This window comes from Haliotis rubra, unplaced genomic scaffold, assembly GCF_003918875.1.
Source record: "Haliotis rubra isolate DU_JTF1 unplaced genomic scaffold, ASM391887v1 Scf1805, whole genome shotgun sequence".
In the NCBI taxonomy this organism is placed as follows: domain Eukaryota; kingdom Metazoa; phylum Mollusca; class Gastropoda; order Lepetellida; family Haliotidae; genus Haliotis; species Haliotis rubra.
The window spans coordinates 66,391-90,860 of NW_025765787.1; the positions used below are offsets into that span (position 1 = coordinate 66,391).

At 39.5% G+C, this 24,470-nt stretch overlaps 1 long non-coding RNA gene across 1 annotated transcript; it reads right to left on the reverse strand.

Annotated features, from left to right (window-relative positions):
- Positions 1 to 24,470, reverse strand: LOC124273462. The gene is made up of 3 exons (XR_006897657.1): positions 24,443 to 24,470; positions 15,992 to 15,997; positions 1 to 141 (listed from the first exon to the last, which is right to left on the reverse strand). It is a non-coding gene; the product is annotated as an uncharacterized LOC124273462 (long non-coding RNA).

The following is a 24,470-nucleotide window of genomic DNA, read 5'->3' on the forward strand; positions in this document are numbered from 1 at the left end:
TCTCCCAGGAAACGCTGCCTAGTCGAACCCACCAAGAACTTTCCGGAGAATATGTAGACTCCCCAACACTGCAGCCTACTGCATTACCCAGGGTGTCAGAAGGACTGTGCTCCCGGAGGAGAACCCGGGCACTCTCCTGATCTGCGCCAAGAGATCAGGAGGTACCAAACCAAGGGCATTGAGAACAATGGGGAGCCTGGCGACAGTGTACTTTGGATGCACGCGAGACATTTCAAATGCTTTTCCTTAATCACATTGCTGTCAAAAAGGGACAGAAAATTTAATGATATAAATAAATATATAGGCTTTATCAAAGAGGACAAGATCAGGTTTGTTGGCAGGAATTCTTCTGAGGCTGTATATGGGCCTGTTCCACAGAAGTTTGAAAGCATCACTTTCCATGACGCCCTGGACATGTTCAGGGTCGTAAGATGGATGGACCTAAGAGTCAAAGCTACAAGCATGGCGGAGACGATAGTAAAAGCAACGAGTCATGCCATCATGTCGTTTAAGATATGCTGTTTGTGCTAAAGAAGGGCATCCACTAACAAGGTGTTGGGCAGTCTCTGTGAATTTATTGCAAAGTCGACATTTCATATTAATATTTTGTTTTAGAATCACATTTAGGCGATTACGAATGGGAAGTGACTGGTCCCGAGCAGCAAAAGGAACGCCCCCAGTTTCACATTTAAAGCCGTGTTTACATGCACCAAAATACCCCCGGGGTATATTTGTCCCGGGGGTACATTTGCCCCCATGAGGGTATTTTATGTCGTGTAAACGCATATACCCCGGGGGTAAATTTACCCCAGAGGGTATATTTGCCCTTGCTCCAGAGGTAGGGCAAATTATTTGCCTACGGGGGTATATTTGCCCCCAGGGGTATTTGATGCATATAAACGTATTTTTAACACTATACAGCGGTGGGTTGTTGGTCAGGACATACCTATGCATCAAAGTAGACTTACATTATGCCAGAAAAGGTAGAATATTGGTTGTCATTAAGTATTGTTTCCTCTTTGCTGCCAGATTCCGTCTTTCTAGTTCGACATTTAAAAAATAACCTCATAAATGTCAAACAATGTTTTATTTCAAGCACGTGATGTTTCACGTTTTACATCAAATTGCATTTCACATTATTCGTGCGTTAACAATGTAGAAACGTGTTCTGGAATGTTATTTGGCTTTAACTGATTAAAGCGAAGTGAAATGTTCATTGAAGTTTTCTGTTCATTATCTAACGCTGCTCCCATAAAGTGCCTCGATAGGGCATCCCTTATGTTCTTTCCATTTGCATTGAGTCTAGCTTCGTTGTATCCAGATCCTGGTTGGGCAGTGTCCTTCTCTGTTATGTCCCACTCCGCCAGGTAGGGCAAACCCCAAGTCTCACACACATTGTGTACGGTTCCAGATGCAGCCACAAGAGTGGACACAAAGCCAATGTCAACATCCAGTCTTTTCAGGAAACGTCTCAAAGCTATTCTCTATCGTCATCCGTGCACTGCTGAGATGATAGCTGAAGTAGGACTGTTCTGCTGTAAGCTGGCCTCTGTTGGAGTAAGGTTTGAGGAGCAAGGAAGATATTGGGTATGCAGGATCTCCAATCAAAACAAGTGCCATCTCCGCTTGATTATGGGTTTGATGAGAAGCTCTTGTGAACTTCATCACCTCATCTCTTCAACGCAGAGTTAGGAAACACCCAAGCGTCGTGAACACGGCCAGGCCAGCCAATGTAGACATCGGTAAACCTGTATCTATCATCACAGAGTGCCTGCATTATTACGGAGTACCACCCTTTCTTGTTGATGAAGTCGGCATGATACAGTGATGGAGCAATGTTCGGAATATGTGTGGCATCTATAGCTCCTGCACTGTTTGGGAATCCCCACAAGATGTCCTCTTGTAACATCTTTCAGTGCGTGACTGCTCGGAAACTTCACCATCTCAACAAACATCACTTCACAAATGGCTTCACAGAAGTCGTGGACGCAGATGCAGACGGTGGAACGGGCAATGCCAAAGAGGTTTCCAACAGTCCTGCACTCAACAGGTGTTGCCAGAAAGTAAATGGCTACAGCTACGCGGTGTTCAGTCGTCAAAGCCTGTCTGACCCGTGAAGAACGCTGAACTTAGGGATGAAGGAGTTAGCAAATGATCTTAAACACATCCTTTGTCATCCTGAAGTTTTGAAGCCATTGCTGAACATGGTAGGTTTCTTGAACTTCTTTTGCCACCAGCATGTGCTTTGAGGTTTCATCCAGATTGATCGTTCTCTACAAATGATGATCCAACAGCAAGAATAATGGCCTGGATGAAATTAGCTCTCTCTCCTGACGCCGTCTTAATCTGTCCATTGCTATGACTGAAGTGACAGAGCATGCGATTAGTTACTAGAATTTTCCAAATCAGTGGGTGCATGTAAACGCAACCAAAATTTGCCCTTTGCCCCTGGGGGTATATGTACTTCGGAGGCAAATATACCCCTAGGGGTATTTTATGCTTAAGAGCAGCCGACTTCATCCAGGGGAAGGACTCAGTTGGGTTTCCATTCTGTTCCACACACTGCATGTACACACGATGCAATGGTTTCTCAAATGACTGACTCTGTGCAGACTTGGTGAAGGACTTCACCTGGTTTGCTCCCATCACTGTACCGTCCAGCAGTACATCGCCATTAACAAAATCAACCTCAAATTTCAGTTTTTTGTCCAACAACCATGGCACGCTTAAAATAGCTGTAGAATTTCTTGCTTTCATCATGAGTCTTGACGTGCATCACCAGAGGGTCATCTGACAAATAAATATGTGCAAAAGTACACAATAAAAGCCTCCACATTAATCAAACCCCCATCTCCAGAATTGATTGGCATATATAAACGATTAAGAGAGGAAGGAGGGTGGTGAGCTCTGTTATCAGACATGATCCTTCTGGTCAGGCGGTCAAGACTCTGGATGTCTTGTTTTGTCCAATCAACTACTCCAAAGGAATAAGAAAGGACTGGCACAGCAAAAGTATTGGTAGCTTTGACTTTGTTTCGAGCATTTAGCTCTAAGCTCCATAATTTCTTTTAGCGAGATTTGTACTCAACCCGAAGTTTGTCTTGAATCTGGGCATTCTGGAGGTTGCCTCGAACTTGCATTCCAAGCTAGGTGTAGGCCTGATCTTCCACAAGTTGCTCAATAACTCCTCCTCCCTGTATCCATCATTAATTACCTTGCAATGTTTCAAATGAAGGGTATTACATTGGTCGAGTCCGAATGTCATGCCAATATCGTTAGAAAAGGACTCGACAAGGAGAATTGGTATCTCCTTTAGCAAGGAGCTCGATGCCATCCATGTAAAGGAGATGAGTAAGAGGTGGTAGTGATCTATGCTAAGGATGGTAACCCTCCCCTCTAGTGAGCGGAAAGCTCAAAGGATTTAGAGACAAACAAAAAAGCAAAGGACTAAAGGAGTCCCCCTGATTCCCCTTCTGATTGGAATAGATTTCGAAGTCTGCACCTTCCCTTGCGAGTACATCTCAAGTTGAGTCGACCAGCAACTCATTAAATACTTGAGTAAATCAAGTAGACGCACAGGGAGGTCAATGCAATGAAGAGACTTCGGAATCCATTCATGAGAGTCGTATGCCTTTTTGTAGTCAGCCCATCACATGGAGAGGTTGCTGTGATATGTTTTAACCTCTTCCAAAATCATTTGTTTGTACAAGAAGTTGATCCATGCATCCCCAACATTCTTTTCAGACAAAATTAATGTGTTCTAACGCCATGTCGCCAGTTTTGAGGAAATCTTCATTTTGACTTGTACATGTGTAGAACAAAGCATAATCGTACCCATTCACTTTGAATGAATACAATTTATGTTTACATTCATGGTACGTGTCATTATTTGGAGCTCTAAATATCTCTCTGCATAGTATATCTCAATACATAGAAAATATGCATAGAACTAAGAGTGAAGTGTCTTTTACCACCGCCAAATTAGGGAATTGTGCTCTTTTCCCCATAGTTTAAGTTACATTTAGAACACAAAGAATGCCAGAGGGGAACAAAAATATTCAAAGCTTGTGTGTGCTTAATGGTACCTTACTGCTTGATTTGCCAGAATATGAGTGAGTTAGTGAGTTAAAATTGAACGTCACCCCGGCAATATTTCAGCCATATAGTGACGGGAAACATTGTACATACACAATAAATACAAGTATTAAATAACCAGTCATCGACGGGCTGTAAAATAACTAGTGTATCACAAAAAGAGTAAAACTAGCTAGCATTATTTTTAAAAGTAGAAAATTATTTTAGACAATACAATGGATAAATGGGCTAGTGATCGCCAACAACCGAAGGTAGATCACCATAGGGACCATGGGGACTTAAAGTGCCTTTGCTACCTGCCTTGGCAGCAAGATCGGCCATTGTATTCCAAGAAATGCCAACGTGGCTGGGTAACCAACAGAGGACGATGTCGTATTGGCCAGTTGCAAGATCATTATATAATTCTATAATTTCTAGTAAAAGTGGATGTTTACAAGAAAGATTTTTAATAGCCTGAAGGCAAGAAAGAGAGTCAGAAAATATTATACATTGTTTATATTTAGAGTGTCTATTTATACATTTAAGAGCTGTCAGTATTGCGTTTGCTTCTGCTGTGAAAATTGAACTTTCCTTGGGTAATCTGGAAGACAGTAGCACAAGGCACTGCGCCATCTGTAAATAAGTATTATATTTACTTTTTAACTGATTATATTCTTGTTTATGTTGTAAGTCATTAGTTTCTGATTTTTTATACTTTGTGAGTATTAGGTCAACGTCTGGCCTCACCAATTGCCAAGGAGGAGAAGAAAGAAGACGGGAAGGCGATATTGTTTCAAGATCAATGCCAGCAGCAGAAATATATGGTTTAATTCTGAGCCCAAGTGGCGGAACAAGAGAAGATTTCTTGGTGTATAAATCCTCGTAGAGGGCATTAAAGACACAATGAAATGCAGGATTAGACTCGTCAGAATATAGTTTTGTAATATATTGTAAAGGTAATTTTATACGGCGTTGGGCAAGAGAAGGCTCATCTGCTACGACGTAGAGACTGTCAACAGGAGAAGTGCTGAAGGACCCAAGACAAAGTCTTATACCTTGGTGATGGACAGAATCTAATAGTTTCAGGTTGCTTTTGCAGGCTCCACCATATACGATGGAGCCACAATCAAGTTTGGAACGGACTTATGATCGATATAGATGGAGGAGGGTAGCTTGATCCCCTTCCCACTTAGAATTTGAAACAACTTTCAACAAGTCAAGTGCCTTCAGGCATTTAGTTTTAAGGGATTTAATATGCGGCAGACAGTTAAATGTGAGTCAAAAGTTAAACCCAAGAACTTGGCCTCCTTAACAACTTTGATGTGAGTGCCATTGAGAAACAGTTCAGGGTCTTTATGCGGTTTATATTTTCTACAAAAATGTAGACAATTAGTTTTGGATTTAGAAAATTTAAAGCCGTTTTTAAGACACCATTATTTATTTTGTTTAAACATAACTGCAGTTGCCGTTCAATAGTATGCATATGTTTACCACGACAAGAAATATTAAAATCATCCACAAAAAGTGATCCATCGATTGAATCGTTTAAAACCATGGATACTTAATAAAGTGACAGATAAAATACTGCCTTGTGGGACACCCTGACCCTGATTGTAATGGTCAGACAGGGTTGAACCCACTAGGACTTGAAATTGCTCGTTTCTTAAAAACTGTGATATAAAAAGAGGTAAACGACCCCTCAAACCAAAGTCATGTAAATCCTTCAAAATGTCATGCTTCCAGGTCGTATCATTAGCTTTCTCGAGATCAAAGAAATTGATACTGCATGTTGTTTAGCTACTATTGCATTTTTAACAAAGGATTCTAAGCGTACCAAATGATCAACGGCACTACGATTTTTCCGGAAACCACATTGGATATTTGATATAAGGTTATTGGTTTCAACATACCAAGTTAATCTATTATTTACCATTCTTTCCATGGTTTTACAGACACAGATGGTGAGAGATATAGGTCTGTAATTCGATGGATCTGTATGATCTCGGCCAGATTTTGGTATTGGGATTACAATGGCATTACGCCATGAAGGAGGAAATTCTCCAGACGTCCATATTTGGTCAAATATATCTAAAAGTGTCATCAGACATGGTTCAGGTAAGTGTTTCAGTAGAGGGTAGTGTATATTATCATTACCCGCTCCAGTATCATGAGCTTGCTCAAGAGCAGTATGTAGCTCATGTAATGAAAACACTTCATTATAATCTTCACCGTTATATGATTCGAAATTAAGTTTTTTTTTCTTTTCCTGTTGCTTCTGATATCTCTGAAACTCAGGGACATAATTTGCCGATGATGCATTTTTGGTAAGAGTTTCGCCAATTCTATTTGCAATTGTAGATTTGTCAGTTATTAAATTATCACCATTTTTAAGATGGTGGACAGCAGATTCTGAACCTTTGCCTTTTATTCTCTGAACCATAATCCACACCTTAGACATAGGAGTGCGTGACTTCATATTGGAGACATACTTCCTCCAAGATTGTCGTTTGTTTCGTTTGAAGGTACGAAGTGGCTTCACATTAAGAATGTTAAATTTATTTAAGTTATGGACAGTTGGATGGTGACTGAAATTATGTTCTGCCTTTTTCCTCGCTTTTCTGGCTTGTCTACAATGTGTATTAAACCATGGTTTCCGTACATGTGGAGTCGTAGATGACTTCGGTATACACTTATCAGCTATTTCATTTAAAATGTCGGAAAATACTTCAATAGGATCAGATTCATCACTGAAACATTCAGATCGTAGTTTAGATTTGCATACAGTTTCGAACAAGGACCAGTTTGCTCTGAAAACTTGATGGAGCATCAGTTGGAGTTATTTCTGAAAGGGTAGTTGGGAAGTGGTCACTTCCACAAAGATCATTGTCGACTGTCCAATCGAATTCATTGAGGAGGATGGAGTCTGCAAGTGACAAATCTAAAGAAGAGTAAGTGCCGGTTGCAGGGTGCAAATAAGTGCTTGAATTATCATTGAGTATACACAGGTCGATATTGGAGATGAAATCGTCCAGTATTTTACCCTTGGTATTTGTTGATTAACAACCCCAGAGCGGGCTGTGGCCATTTAGATCACCCACAATGATACAGGGTTTCGGGAGTTGGCTATAGAGAGTTTGAAGATCATTCTGCTGAAGTGTTGAAGAAGGCGGAATATATAGCATGATGTAAAAGCAACGTGTAAAGTCAGTCGCACTGCAACAGCTTGGAGATTTGTTTTAAATGTTACAGAACTATGTATAACATCCTGCTTAACAGTATTGAAGATCCTCCAGTGGCCCTGTCACCCGGAGGTGACAAATAATGATATGCCTCGTACTGACGTAAATGTAAAGTATCCGTCTGCTCCAGATAAGTTTCCTGAAGGCAAACTGCTGAAGGGTGAAAATCTTGGACTAATAGCTGTAATTCATTGAAGTTAACCCTTAGACCTCTACAATTCCACTGTACGATATTTTTGGAAATCCCTATCTTTTAGGTGGGTTTATTGGGGATCTACTCGCACTTTCTTAGAGGGCGACAATCTATGTGCCCTAGGATGGATGTTATCAGACACATCCATGTCCTCGAGTGACCCAAACTTAATTTAATTTATCTGACCCTTTAGGGGCTCGATTTGTTTTTGATGTTTCTGTCCTCGGTTTTGTTTTGGATTTCACCGTTTGCTCCTCATTTCTGTCCGGTTGAGATTGAGGTTTTTTAACAGGAGATGAAAGTTGCTGAGAGAGGTTTTGTTGACCAGGAAGAGGATTCGCTGTCTGAGTGGCTTGTTCAGGGGAAACGAGTTTGGGACTATAAGAGTTTATCCATGTCAAATCTGTTTGACAGGAATGTGACGATGCAGGTACAGTAGTTCTTTTTGGTGTTGTTTCAGGTGGTGTCTTGGCGATGGAGGCAAGGTTTCTGTACTGTCACTGGACTGTACAATCTGTTTGGCTTTAGCAAAACTTATATTCCTAGTGAATTTAATTCTGTTGATCTCCATCTGTATTTTTCAAAACAGGACAATCCGTGGAAAAGGATGAATGGTTTCCGAGGCAGTTGGTGACTACTGTCACAATTTTCTGTTACATGTGTTTTGTCTCCACAATGAGCACATGTAACAGACAGTGTGAAGTATTCACACCGTGTCCGTATTTCTGGCATTTGAAACACCGCAGAGGACTTGGGATATACACGTCAACATTTACATTGCAGTAACCTGCCTTGACTGATTGAAGAGAATTCGGCGCAGAGAAAGAAAAGAGATAGGTGTTTGTTTGCACAGTTTCATTATTTTTACGGGTTGTAAATCTTTTCACGTAGAGGACCCCTTGATCTTTCATCTCGGTTACAATTTCAATTTCCGTCATATCTGCAAACAGACCATCTCGGTCTCGTACAATACCTTTACTTGTGTTCAGTGTTCTGTGTGCAGAGACCATAACCGGAACACCTACAAACATCTATGTTGACAGCAGGTTGGTTGCTTGCTGTTTTCTATGACACTCGAATAATAGAGAACCTGAACGCAAGCGTTTAATGTTTTTAATTGCACCTGCTATGCCGTGGACACCTTTTGATATTGCAAACGGATTTAGTTTCAATGGAGTTTTATCAAGAGTCTCAAGAATCAGGAAACGTGGCCAGTAATCAACGGATTTTGAGGGTCGTTGTTCGTCATCATCATTATCAAGTGGACGTTTCGCTTTTTTGTTTGGGGTTTCGTAAGCCATTGTTGATTTTAGTTTGATTCGTCATCCGAGCTCCCCACCTACCACGGAGTATCATAAAGACAATGCTGATCGCAAGTGGATTTCCAACTTGCAGGTCCAAGGATACCCGGATGATATACTCAAGCAGAATAATCAACAAGTAATTATTCCACCAGATTGGCCCATGAGCCACTGCCTTCTGGACATAGGACACTAGGCAAATTACTTAATTGGAGTTGTACAATTAAAATATAAATATATCGTCATGAAACCAAAACAACTGACAAATAATTTAAATAATTACTAGAATGTTTACAGCAAAATTTACTTGTACAGGGCTTAGCATGACCAGCCGATTGGTTGAATCCAGCCCATTAAACCACCCGTCTAGGTGAAGTAAGGGGCGAATTGGTGTGTTGGGCAACAGGAACACCTGGTCCTAGTTCCAGTGCCCTCAACCACCAGACTCCAGTCCTCCACCGACACAGGGGCGCAACCCACGGCAAACAGGTTGGTGGACCAAATATACCCATACGAAAGCGCTTAGCGTTACCCAGCACCCACCACGAGGAGGTGGCTCTTCGCGGCTGCCGCCAGAATATGAAATCTCCGTTACTGAAATGTTCGTAACCAGGATATTCGAACTATATTGCTTGTGAAGTTGTCATACTATTTTTCAAATGTCACGTGACTGATATCCCATCTGGGAAGTCAAAGAGGATGTATACAATCACCAAAGACTTATAATTGAGAGTCATCTGAAATAGGAAGTAACGATGTAACGAACAGTTCATTTCTAAATAACAAAATTGACACCATCACTTAGTGTTTAGTTATTAGTTGCGTTTCGGAGTTTACAAAGTAATGTCACTCTTTGTTAATTACAGTATCATTATTTGAAATTTATACCCCAAAAAGATTGAATGATAACAAGTAGATTTGAGAATAGTTTACTTTTCTGCATTAAAACTGTTGAGATTTAGGAAAATAATGCCACGTTTTTGACTTCGTAAGACAATATGGCATCCAAACCCTTAAATGACCTGCACTCAGTCCGGATTTAAGTCCAATAGAACACCTTTGGTGCGAGATTCAAAGAAGACTGAATGACCTCCAACCAAGGCCGACAACTGCGGCGGCTGGACTCAATCAGTCATATCACAGAGTATGGACCAAAGTGCATATGGTCTTCATAAACCGGCTAAATAATTCCATGTACAGACGATGCAACGTCGGCATCGATGCCCATGGATGCCACACACGATACTGACTTTGAGGTATCCTGATGGTATAATTGTTGGTGATATTGTGTATATGAACTCTTAATGTGATTCCCGAAAATGTCTTAACCATTATCAAGTTTGAACTGATCCTCCATTTTGTTGATCAGAGCGAATTAAGATGTGTGCTTTAAGAAACCTCTATCGGTGTGGCGTTCTTTTGTGGTTCGGTATACATGCGCTTGCGTTACAACATTGACCCACACGACCAACCAGTTATAAGCATCAGTAGATGTGTGTGACCAAGGTTTTGGGGATACGAGGGGATGGGATTGGAAGTGGAGTTACTGTGAGTTAGAAAACTTTACCAATATATCCTGTTTTATCATAGAATGGATAGTGTCCTCGGCAAGATAAAACCAGCGGATATTTTCGGTATCCGTTAGGGTCATATACGTATATCGATGCAAATTAGAGAGGTCATATACAAATATTAGGGACTACTTTCACAGTGTAAACAAACATGGCGTCACGTGTGGGCGATGGTGCCCGGTTGCGGTAATGCCAGTGCTTGAATCCAAGCAAATTCATGTCTGGTGATGATAGATGGAGTGGATTACGAAGCGAAGATAGAAATTCATAGGCTTACAAAGATACCAAAACCAATTCTCCGACCGACTGTCAGTGTTAGCGAGAGAACGGCATAGGAAGCCAGGTGCAGAATGTCACGCCAACATAAAGCTGTGTTTGTTGTTCAAAAGGTTAATTGAAGGTTTCTGAAGTCCACACAAGTTTGTTGTTATTTTTCAAACGTTAGCTAAGATTTGTTGAAAACAATGCATGTTTTAACATAAAAACTTTCTCGGAACTAGATGACCTAATGCAGTCAATTGAGTGATCAGAAGAAAATTGCGTCACTGAGCGTGTGACGTAACGTATTACTATGCACATATTTGTGACATCATAGTATATCTGCGCACATTCCACGAAGTTACTTTCATTAGTTGTGGCAACTGAAATCGCATTTTTTAAAATTATAAAGTAAGAATGACATTGTATGATAAATAGGTTATCACACTTGTGTGTTATGGGATGGTTAATCTCCTGCATTAGGAATAAACACTATGTATTTAGCTCGTCAAGGCTCGCTAAAAACATTGTTTATTCCTAATGCAGGATATTTACCATCCCAAACCACAATCGCGTGATAACCTATATAGACGTGCGGCACTTTAGGACAACTTGAGGAGCAGAGGGTTGCAAAGCCGGAACCTCACTACCAGACTCATCTGTGATTGATATCACGAGCAACGTTAATACCGTCCTTGGGAGATTACAAACACACACAGAAATCACAAAGTCGTACCTATGAATTGTCTGTAGCATGGGTTGCAAAGTAAGTTATAAATTCATGTCTTCCGCAATGATTAGAAGATCATTCTTTGAAATCATTGGAGAAATCATTTACTTGCAGCAGAACATTTAATTAACCTTTCTAAGGATAAACCAATTCTAACCTCTCAGTATGACCAGATTAACGTGTAGAATGTTTATCTTAATACACTAAAGATCGCAGACACGATACTTGAGTTGCATAACTATGTTAATAACCTCTTCAGTTTTCAAAGTATCACTCTGCCGTCATAAAATTCTACTTCAACTTTCATCTCGAGTGTTGCCGGTGTCACCCTCACCTCTTCATATACACGCTCGCCTGAAGGACCCAATACTTTCCGGGTAAATTGTTTTTACATTGTGCGAGTACTCGCCTCGTTTTTCTCCCCAGAGTGTCTGCTTCCTTTCAGCTGAGAATCGCTTTCTTAATTTATTGTATCATGTCTGTTCACTTCTTCTCAGCAGGGCAAGTTGTAAAAGGTGCATACTGACGTCCTGTTAGTGCAGGGCAATCTGTGGTCGTGTGGCAAAACTCAACAGTGACGCGCAGACAAACATAAAACACCAGGGTGAGGATAAGGGTTGAGTCCGTTTTTAGATACGGTGGATATGCTTAAATTTATGATAGTTTCAAGGTAACAAACAGTTTGAACCCCTGACTGACAACAGCCATGCATGTATTGAGCATGTTTACAAGTCTGTACATGGTTGTGGGATACGTGGCGTTGTTGAAGGAGGCTTCACCCAGACTGTGAGTAAACTCTTGGTTTATTTAATCTAGCAGTTAACGTCAATAGTGTATACAGCAGAGTGTACCGTTTTGAGTATAGTTTATATCAATTTTTATTCAGCACAGCAAGCAACTGCTAACACATCGAAATCCTGTCGACAATTCAATGTAATTAAAACTTGTTTTTATACGGTCTTTGGTTAATTATCAGGCGAGGCAATTGTTCTCGATGAACTGGTTTAATATTGATGTGTTCGTTTGTGTGTTGATTTTTTTAGGGTATGTGCGTTTGATCACAATATTTAAACTATTCTACACTTTGTAGCCATGACGTGGTAAGAATATCGTGAAATCAGATATTTGGTATATATTGCTAGGGCATGGAATTGTCTGTTTGGTAAGTTTGTTTGTTGTTGAACGCTTCATTCAGCAGTGTACTATCTATATGGTGTGTAAATAATAGAGTCTGGACCAGACAATCCGTTGATCAACAGCATGAGCATCGATCTATTGGGATACGATGACGTATGTGTATGTGTCGACCAAGTCAGACCTCCCGATCTCGTTAGTCGTCGCTTACAAGCAATTTGGTGCTAAAACAAATTCTAACCCGGATCTTCACGGGTGTGTTTGCTGAAGACACGAAACGTACTGAAATGTATTTGCTTACGTTTGAAGTTCCCCAAGATACTTTAAACTACACTACGCCTTTGTCCAATATTAATATATCGCAAATATTGACTTTAGTTAACTGAGCTACCGGTGAATACGATCACTTTATTACGAACACCTGATGTCATCACTGATTCACTTATTCATAAAAAGAACATGGTCATGATATAATCGGAATCGTAAAACGGATTTGGTAATTAATTGTCACTATTAGCAATATCTTTTCACCATAGTTTAACATGATAATACTGTGCTAGTAAATGTCACAGGCCACACAAGGCTGCCATTAACTTTTGCTAAACGACAAGAATGAATTACTCAGATGGGTACAATGGGTAACACATACCAACTTCAAGAAACAATCCAAGCACGTGGAGGTAAAGATTTTCATTTAGCTTTTCGCGATTTTATTAAGACGTAACATTTTCGCCTGCCTAAAGGTTCCAAATCATGCGTCCACTTATTCGTTTATTTAAATATTTCAACATACTGATCACAAAATGACATTAATAATTTTCTAAAAAGGCACATATATACTTCTTAATATCATTCTTATCATTCTTAAATATTTTGAAACGTGTGGTATTTTAGATAAGTCCTACTACATCAAAATTCGTTTAGGTAATTGTCATTTGGATTATTATTTCTCGTAATGTCAGACACAAAAAATTACCTAGACCATTTTCGTGACTAACTTGTAGCATGTACTATCCATGAAGCCCTTGAATCACGCCAACAGCACGTGACCATAGACAGTTTTTACTGAAATATGTATATTATGAGCAAATGATTGTGTTCGTTTTCAGCAAAACAATGTACACAGCAAAACAATGAATAGGTCTTAATTAAGAATAATCTCGATTTACGTACTTTGGTTACAGATTACTAGTTACTTTTGCTTTCGATCATATAATTCAGCTACTTTGACTATATTGTTTGTGTATATGTATGATTGTATAAGACATTTTAACGTGACCACATCAAACACAAAACTCCATAGTGTTGTACAGGCACATAGGTTTACACTTGAAAAGTCAGAATGGTGATCGCATATTGACACTCGTAAGTGACCTTTTCCAGATTAATTAGAAAACAATCTTCATAAAGTAAAACATCAATGCCAAAACATTAACTTATGTTCTGTCCCTTTAATAACATTTAAACTAATTACGCAAAACCACAATCTAATTCACAAAACAGTTTCAGCCCTCTTATAAAACATATATCATTGTAATGTTTGATGTAATACAGGACGAAGCGAGCGTGTTGAACGATTTGGTATAAAACTATACACCCGTGCATTAATTAAAGACCACCCTATTTTGAAAATAAGATGTGATGCTACAGAAAAGTTAGGGTATAGCCATCAATCTAATCAATCTGTAGTTAAAAAAGCTTTATCCACTGACAGTTTTACGAATACCATCACATTTTCGTTTCTTTATGAAAGAATATGTTGATGAAAATGTGATGGGACTGAATTTATACCCAAAATAACTATTCCTCTCCTGCTCAAACTACACAAGTAAATTAAGTTTTGATTAAACATAACAATTCTGTCATATACAAAGATGACATTTACACATCAAGTAAGCTTTAATAATGCATAATCAAGAAGAACCCGAATGTCAAAGATTCAGACCTTTTTCCCACAATTCAGATTGCCAATTGACAAAAATTGAAAAAAAGGCCACATTAATAAGATTTTGGAATATTTTGTTTATGATTTTGAGTTTATTGTAATAAATGAACACTTCTTCTTGCCGGATACTGATAATTAAAGCTAAAATCTTTTTGTTTTGTTTGTAAAGACACTTTTACTGCATTATAAAATTTCCCTCTTTTTTGTTTGACTGTTACTTTTCCTCAATCTTAGTTTACAAACTTTTATCCATTCACAATAAACGAATGTATAGGCCACACAACAATCAATTATTACTTTCACTTTTCAAAATAAGGTTACTTGTTTTAGGACAGAAAAACACCTGTTTTAAATATAGGCAATTATCCTGATTAAAGTACATGGTTATTTCAATGTTTTGTTTTTGAAATGTTAAATGCTTGGTCTATCAAATTATAAAGGTTATTTTTTGGAATGAGTTTAGAATTTCATTTCAAACAAAATTAATTAAAATACAGGGTGGTGCTTATTTTATGCACAGATGTATATATCACGATGAGTTACCAACGACTGTGTCTTGTATACTGTTTCACACTGTAATGACCTTGTCACAGGCCTCAACATGTTTTCAGATAGTAATCAGTACTTGAACAAGGTTTGGTTTATCATATTGAGAAGGAGAGAAACATGTCTTCTGTTGCATTGCTGATTTGTAAGATTTAACATTTGAGTAGTTTTAAGGACATCCTTTGAAATACAAGGTTTTGGATAACAATGTCATAACTTTCTCTTCCACATATGTCATTAGTTCAGTTATCTGTATAGTTTTTGGATTGTTTTCTTACAATCAATATTTTGTTGAAATCTCGATTGTTTTAAATGTTTCTAAAAAACGTTCAATGTCCCAAAATGTGCCCTCGGCTCTTAATATATTCTCATTACTTCAAATATTTTCACAAAATTTAGTTAATTTCTTGCGTTTACTTTAATCTTTTTACTCTGAAAACCTCAAATTTTCAAATGCTTTGCCCACTGTATCGAATACGTTTTTATTATTTCAGTAATTTAACAAAATGTGCGATTTTCAAATAACTTCAATCAATTCTTCTTAACTCTAACATTCTCGTGATTTCAAATATTTTCTCATTATTTAAATCTTTGTTGGAAAATGTTTTTTTCGAATTTGTTTTCTTACTGCTTAGAATCTCTTCTTATTTCTTTCAAACAATTTCGGATTTTTCACCAAAATTCAGTTAATGTCTCGTAATTTCAATTATTTTCTCATTATGAATATTTTTAAACAAAATATTTCTCCTTTGATTATTCTTTTTCACAATTGAAATTGCTTTTTCGAATTTTCGAGTTTTGAAAATAAACCCGGAAAACCGAAAGAATGATTGAAATTACGAGAAAGTAACCGAAGTTACTCTAGAAAAGATGAATAATTGAACTGCGAGACATATCGGTTTAACATAAGTCCTGCTACCAATGTGCCACCATTATGCTATGGTATTACCACCAAAGAATCCGAATAGTATGATAGTACTTGAAACTTTTCCCGTATCACCTCCAACTGTTATTTGATTTTACAACAGTATCACTTTGTTAACAATTAGAACTGTCAATAAATTACCCGTAGGCATTGTTACGAGTGACATATACAGGGGGTATATTACAAATTCACTCTCACAACTAAATGGACTACACAACAATCTGTCCAAATAAGATCAATTTATTATGCATAAATTAATAATATCCTAATATTGGGTTGGTACCAAACATTGATTTATCAGTGTAATACATGGAGATAGCATTCACTTTGTAGTAAGTATTGTCAAAGCTATATGGCTGTTCAGATGTTTGATAGGCTTTAAGAAGATGGTAGGGTAATACAACACACTTGATATGGATGTGCAACTTCTTTATTATTTACACACGACGTTTCAGGGCTAATACTTGTCCCTTCATCAGGTGAATGGCAGCAAATAGTTACAGAGGTATATATAGTATGTACAGGAAGCCACAGAGTTGGTGAGGGGATGAAGTTAAATAGGGTATACATACTGTTTGTACAACATATTTACATAGAGTGAATGGCCATAGATGGAAGCCAGTAACGGATATACAGTGATAGAGATTAAGTGAGTTGAGTGAGTGAGTGAGTGAGTGAGTTTAGTTTTACGCCGCACTCAGCAATATTCCAGCTATACGGCGGCGGTCTGTAAATAATCGAGTCTGGACCAGACAATCCAGTGATCAACAGCATGAGCATCGATCTGCGCAATTGGGAACCGATGACATGTGTCAACCAAATCAGCGAAACTGACCACCCGATCCCGTTAGTCGCCTCTTACGACAAGATAGTCGCCTTTTTATGGCAAGTACATGGGTTGCTGAAGACCTATTCTACCCCGGATCTTCACGGGTCGATAGAGATTAAGTGATTGGGTTGTACAATAATAGAAGTTATATGGCTGTTGGTTATTAAAGTCTGTAAGAACATCATGATTTCGCAGTTAGGAAATTTCCGTATTTAACATATTCCAACAGGACCGACGTGGGTACAAGAGTTGTACATAATTTACTCACCTCCATATCATGGGAAGAAAACTGACAGAAGTCAAAACTACAAGATACTTCTCAACCAGACCAGAGTAACACTGGGCTTCAGTACAAATATTCGAGTTTTTAATGCTTTGTCTATAGGCTGGTCACTTCGAATTCACTTACAAAGGCTACTTGCCTGAATCATTCAAATCACAGGCTGTACATTCAATTCAGGTATATACAAAATTGTTTCACTCCTCCAGTGAATGTACTTCACCTTAAGCTAAATATGATTGTACCACGTATGTTCAGCTAAATACAAAAGCATGCAATATATACTAGGCACATAAAGAAACTGTGCATACAAAAGTGTAAAATCTAAATTTATCAAACCTGTGTAGACACATAAGGATTTAAACTCAGAGATTAGTGACATGTATCCAACATGCATGCACGTGCCACGTTCCGTGACGTCAGTGGGTTCGTCCTTGAGACGTGCAATACGTTGTTGCACGTGCATTCCGGGAAAGAGAAACAGACCAAATGAATGCCACACAATACTGTCACTTTGGAAAGCTCAACCCCTGACCTTGCGATCGTTCAAAAAAATTAAACGGCTATTGAAACGCATAGCATGCCAAGGCTCACGTCCGCACAACGTCATGAAGCCATTGGGATGGTCCGTGGGGAATGTCTCAAAGACAAGTGGCTGCACATTTCCACTGCCACCGGAACACCATTTCTGCGCTGGTGAGACACTACCAGAACACAAATGACGTCATCGATCGGCCACGTTCTGGACGTCCACGTTTAGCAACGCCAAGACAGGACAGATGGATAAGGGTGACCCATCTTCGCCACAGGTTTCAGATTGCAGTGATGACTGCCCGAACCATCCCAGGACTTCGCCGTATCCACCCAACACAGTTCGACAACGTTTACGTCATCACGGGATCAGACCACGACGTCCCGCCATACGGCCTATCCTGACACAACGTCATCGACAAGCTCGCCGAATGTGGTGCCGAAATCATGTCCGCAGACCCTTGTTTTGGTGGAGAAGTGTTGTTTTTTACAGACCTGTGTCTTGGAGAGGAATCGCTTTGGTGGTGGTTCCGTGATGATTTGGGGTGGCATAACAGCACACCAAAGAACTCCTTTGGTGATTGTTCAGGGCAACTTAACTGGTGTGGGCTACAGGGATCAGATCCTTCGACCTGTGGCAATTCCTTTTCTGCCACGCCCTGGCCCTGGGTTAACATTCCAACAGGACAATGCCCGCCCTCATACGGCAAGGGTTGCTATGGATTTCTTGCAACACCACAACATTGACTTACTGCCTTGGCCTGCAAATTCACCGTTATCTCTCACCGATAGAGCATGTTTGGGACGAGATAGATCGACGTCTACGCCGTCTTCCTCATCCGCCAGATAACGTCCTTGACCTTGCAACAGAACTTGAGAGAATCTGGCGTGACATCCCACAAGCCTTCCTTGCACGTTTGATAGGCTCTATGCGTCGTCGATGCACTGCTGTTCTCAATGCCGATGGTGGACTCGTAACGTCATTTTGATTGACTTTTCAGTTGAAATTCTCCCGACTTGTTATGGTCTCATGATCCCTCCATTAAAGTTTTTATATGTACCTTTGATATTGTTACCGTTCTTATCAACTGGGATAATATTTTGACAATGCACAGTTTCTTTATGTGGCTAGTATATTATCAGACATGTATCATCACCCATATTGTTAATAATTTTCTTATGTGAGTTTCACTGATCATCAATACACCATTCCTTCACGCGACTAACTCTCTCACAGGTAGGCCAAACAAGACTTAACACTCGACAGATAACAGATTTTGCAGAGTATCTGGAGATTAGAGGTGTCTTATTGGAATGTCTTATCATCGTGCAGGCACCAATGAAGGGCCACCTCCTCGTGGTGGGTGCTGGGTAACGCTAAGCGCCCTTCAACCCCCCGTGGTGGACCCGTGGGGATATTTGGTCCACCAACCCGTTTGCCGTGGGTTGCGCCCCTGTGTCGGTGGACGGGAGGCTGGTGGTTGAGGGCAATAGGATCCTGGAACCGTGTTCCTTTTGCCCAACACACCACTTCGCCCCTTACTTCACCTAGACGGGTGGTAGAACTGGCCCGGTTCTATCAATCGGCTGGTCATGTCATGCCCTGAGTATGGACAGCGTGTTGTTAACAGCTGTTGTTCACGGCAAGTCTATCTAACACTACTTACCAGTAATTTTTGTGTTTTGTTAAATTGCCTAGAGTCCAATACCAGAAGGCGGTGGCTCATGGGCCAATCTGGATATACGGACCTCTGACTTCTGTATTTCTTGGGAAAAGTGTCATGTGCCGAACCAGCCTGGCATTTCTTCTTTTAGTCATTGCAGCTTTTCATGTTTTTATACCTGGAGTATAACGCTCCTGTAACCCTAATGTTGCAGATTGGTTTCCGCTGCAACATTGTCCTTGTTGACACTCCATGGTGGGTGGAGAACAGAGGTGTCGAATCACATTACTATAACCATGGCTCACAATACCTTTCCTGGTTCATCAAAGCACAAACGCCGTCATGTTGATGGTTTATCATCTGAAATCCTTCAAAACGTCACAGATTCTTGGCCGAGATTTCTCATCATTGCATCTGAGGATGGCAATCCGTTAAAACTTAATCCCTTTGTCATTGCTAAAGGCATCAAAGGTGTCTGTGGCGATGTTAAGAATGTTTCACGTCTCCGAGGTGGTTCTATCTTAGTGGAATGTGCAAGGAGACCACAATCAGTTAATCTGCTGTCCTTAGAACAGTTTGTTAACACTCCAGTTGTTGTCTCGGAGCACAAGACACTGAACTCATGTCGAGGAATAATCAGGGACCGAGCGTTGTCTGTCAGACATGAGCGAGGAAGAAATTGCAGCTGAACTAAAGAATCAAGGAGTTACGGCCGTTACACGCTTTACCAGAAAACAAAATGATGAAGTTGTCAAAACAAACACTTATCTCTTTACTTTTGGCCTTGCAGTCCTTCCAATATCAATCAAAGCTGGGTATTTCAATATCGGTGTGGACGTTTATGTTCCAAATCCTCTCCGGTGCTATAAATGCCAGCGATTTGGACATGGAACAAACACTTGCAAAAAAAAAAACACGTGTTACCGTTGCAGTGGTAACCATGAAAGCACTGAGTGGGCAAGTGGGCTAACTGCAATGGAGAGCATTTGGCCTCCTCAAAAACATGTTCCTTTTTCCAACGAGAATCTGAAATTCTTAAAATCATATATACCCAAAATATTTCTTTTCTTGAAGCAAAAAATTGGTTCCAAATCCTTCTGAAACTCCTACCATCAAATATTCAACCGTCATTTCTGCCCCATCTCCAGTCGCTAAAGTTGTCACAACTTCCGTCATGTGTCAGACATCAATTTCCTGGGTTACAAACCAGCTCATTCTAGATGATGTTTCTCAGATGTCAACAAAACAGATAGACACATCTGTGTCATGTTCTCAGACAAGAAATTGTCGGAACCCTTACGTGACGTCACGTCTGAACCAGATTTGCAAAATGGTAAAGATGCATGCAGTAGCCATAAACATTTATCGAACAGTGAAAAGAAAAAACTAAAGAAAAAGACCAGGGCTCTCCAGCACGTCGAGGTGCCTCCTGGGCCATCTGTTGTAGAGGTTCACAATCCATTTGAACCTTTAGAGATGGAGGTCAGTCCCACAACCCCTGTAGATGGGAATAGACCCCACTCCCGATCACGAACGCCAATTAAGCCTCCATGAGCTCTACAACTATTATTCAGTGGAATTGTAGGGGACTAAGGAATAATCTTAATGATTTACATTTACTTATACAAGATTTTAGACCGTCAGCATTTTGTTTACAGGAAACCTATTTCAAAGAAAACGATCGATTTGATGTACGACAGTATAATTCATACAATTATTATTCTCCCCCAGGGCCAAAAGCCACTGGAGGGGCTTCGATATTAGTGAGGCAGGACATAATACACAGTCCTGTTCCTCTGAAAACTACACTTCAATCTGTTGCTGTACGTGTGACCATGCACATTGTTTTTACTTTGTGCTCACTCTATGTGCCCCCTTCTTCTTCTCTCCAACCTGCTGATCTTCAAGAACTCTACGACCAGCTTCCAAAACCTTGTATCATCATGGGAGACTTGAATGGCCACAATCCCCTTTCTTTGGGGAAGTCCACATACAAACTGTAAAGGGAAAGTACTAGAAGACTTTCTTTCTAACAACATTCTATGTCTCTTTAATGATAACTCTAACACATACTTACATCCTGGCACGGGTACATATTTTTCTCTCGATTTATCCATAACAGACTCTGATCTCCTTAATGAGTTTGATTGGTCAGTCCATGACGACCTATGTGGAAGTGACCATTTTCCAACCATTCTAAAAGCTGTAACTCCGTCTGATGTTCCTCCATGTTCCAAATGGAATTTCTCAAAAGCTAACTGGCCTTTGTTTGAAATAATGTCATCTAACAAATTAAAACCTGGACTCTTTAGAGATGTTTCCGACCCTGTGCAATTCTTTTCTGATGAACTAAACAAAATTGCTGACGAATGCATTCCAAAGTCCTCTACAAATCCTCACATACGTAAACCGTGGTTTAACAATGACTGTAAGCAAGCTAGGAAGGCACGAAAAAAGGCTGAACACTATTTCCGTCGCCATCCAACGGTGCATAATTTGAATAAATATAAAATTTCTAATGCTAAAGCCCGACGTACAATTAAGCACAATAACGGCAATCCTGGCGAAATTTTTGTGTCGAAAATCAATTCACGAACGCCTATGTCCAAGGTATGGAACATGATACAAAGAATTAGAGGTAAGGGTACTAAATCCAGCATCCACCATCTTAACCATGGAGATCACTTATTGACCAATAAGTCCGATATTGCGAATAAACTGGGCGAAACTCTTGCTAAACACTCTTACTCTTCTAACTATGTGCCTCACTTTCAAAAATATCAAAAACAACAAGAGAAGAAAATTATAAATTTCAATTCAGATAATGGAGAACATTATAACGAAATTTTTTCTATTCATGAGCTCCATGATGCTCTTGAACAAGCTCATAATACTGCTACAGGAGCTGATAACATCCATTATCAACTCCTGAAACATTTACCAGAAACATGCTTACAAACCTTGTTAACTATATATGATGATATTTGGACATCTGGTACATTCCCATCATCATGGCGTGATGCCATAGTTGTGCCCATTCCAAAACCTGGACGGGATTATACTGATCCCTCAAATTATCGACCCATTTCCTTGACTAGTTGCGTTTGTAAAACTATGGAACGAATGATCAACAATAGATTAATATGGTATTTGGAATCCAACAATTTAATTACAAATATTCAATGTGGATTTCGGAAAAATCGAAGTACTGTTGACCATTTAGTCCGGTTGGAGTCATTTGTTAAAATGCAATTATTAATAACCAACATGCAGTGTCTATCTTTTTCGATTTAGAAAAAGCATATGACACTACGTGGAAATATGGTATTTTAAAAAGATTTACATGATTTTTGGATTACGAGGCCCAGTTTGCCTCACTTCATATCCAACTTTTAACTGACAGGCAATTTCAAGTCCGCGTGGGTTCGACCCTATCTGATCATTATCATCAGGATCAGGGTGTGCCACAAGGCAGTATTTTGTTCGTCACTTTTATTTAGTATCAAAAATTAACAGTTTATCTAAAGTTTTAAATGATTCACTTGATGGGTCACTTTTTGTGGATGATTTAAATTTTTCTTGTCGTGGTAAAAATATGCGTACTATTGAACGGCAAATGCAGTTGTGTTTGAACAAAATAGATAAATGGTGTCTTGAAAACGGCTTTACATTTTCTAAATCCAAAACTAATTGTATACATTTCTGCCGTAAATACAAACCGCATACAGACCGGAACTATCTCTAAAATGGCACACCCATCAAAGTTGTGCAAGAGGCCAAGTTCTTGGGTATTTTTTGACTCACACTTAACGTTTCTACCACATATTAAATCCCTTAAAACTAAATGCCTGAAGGCACTTGATCTGTTAAAAGTCGTTTCAAATTCTAAGTGGGGAGGGGACCAAACTATCCTACTACACCTATACAGATCTCTCATCCGTTCGAAACTTGATTACGGCTCCATTGTATATGGTGGAGCCTGTAAAAGCAACCTCAAAATACTTGATTCTATCCATCACCAAGGTCTAAGACTTAGTCTTGGATCTTTTAGAACCTCTCCTAATGACAGTCTTTACGTCGAGGCTGATGAGCCATCTCTTGACCAACGCCGTATAAAATTATCCTTGCAGTATGTAACTAAACTGTATTCTAACGAGTCAAATCCTGCATTTAATTGTGTTTTTAATCCTCTCTATGACGATCTATACAACAAAAAGTCTTCTCTTGTTCCGCCTCTTGGGCACAGAATTAAACCATTCATTTCTGCTGCCGGCATTGAGCTGGAAACTATAGCTCCTTCCCGTCTTCTTTCTTCTTCCCCTTGGCAGTTGGTTAGGCCCCAAGTTGACGTAACTTTGACCACATTTAAAAAATCAGAAACTAATGAATTACAGTATAAACAAGAATTTAGTCAGTTAAGAAATAAATATAATACATATAAATCCTTATTTACAGATGGATCCAAGGACGGTGGCGCAGTGGCATGTGCCACTGTCATTGGATCCAGAACAATATCTTCTAGAATACCTGATAACAGCCCTATATTTACAGCTGAAGAAAACGCCATCTTAACAGCTCTTAAGTATATTCAAAGACATCCCAAACATAAACAATATATAATATTTTCTGTATATACTACCCATCAAAAGTTTAGACTCACTAGTGTAAATGTAGCCACTTACTTGTCCACTGTTCTAAACTAGCTTTTTGCAAAATATTCCATACTGTTTAAAGGTACTGTTTAGTTATGAACTGGTGTATTGTAAAACATATTCGTAACATTGAAAAGATTATTGTCATGAGTTCAGTAAATGATTAAAATCTGTGAAAATTGGCGAATTCTTAACAAAACTTTACACCAAAACGCATCTGTTCACATGCACGACATTTGCTCATGCCTTTCGCAATTTGAAGCATCATCCTTGTGCAATTCATCTGCATAAGGTTTTCAGTTGGTTCCCCCAAGTTGGTGGAGAAATTCATCTTCGATGTAACCACATACATATACATAACATATAGTGAGTGCTTTAAGTGAGTCTAAACTTTTGATGGGTAGTAATATAATGATCTTGCTACTGGCCAATGCGACATCGTCTTCTGTTGGTTACGTTGGCATTTCTGGGAACACAATGGCCGATCTTGCTGCCAAGGCAGCACTCAACAAATCTGCGACACCACTTCTTATTCCTTACTCTGATTACAAAGCTTGCATTAGAACTTACATCCGTGATCTGATGCAGAAGAAGTGGG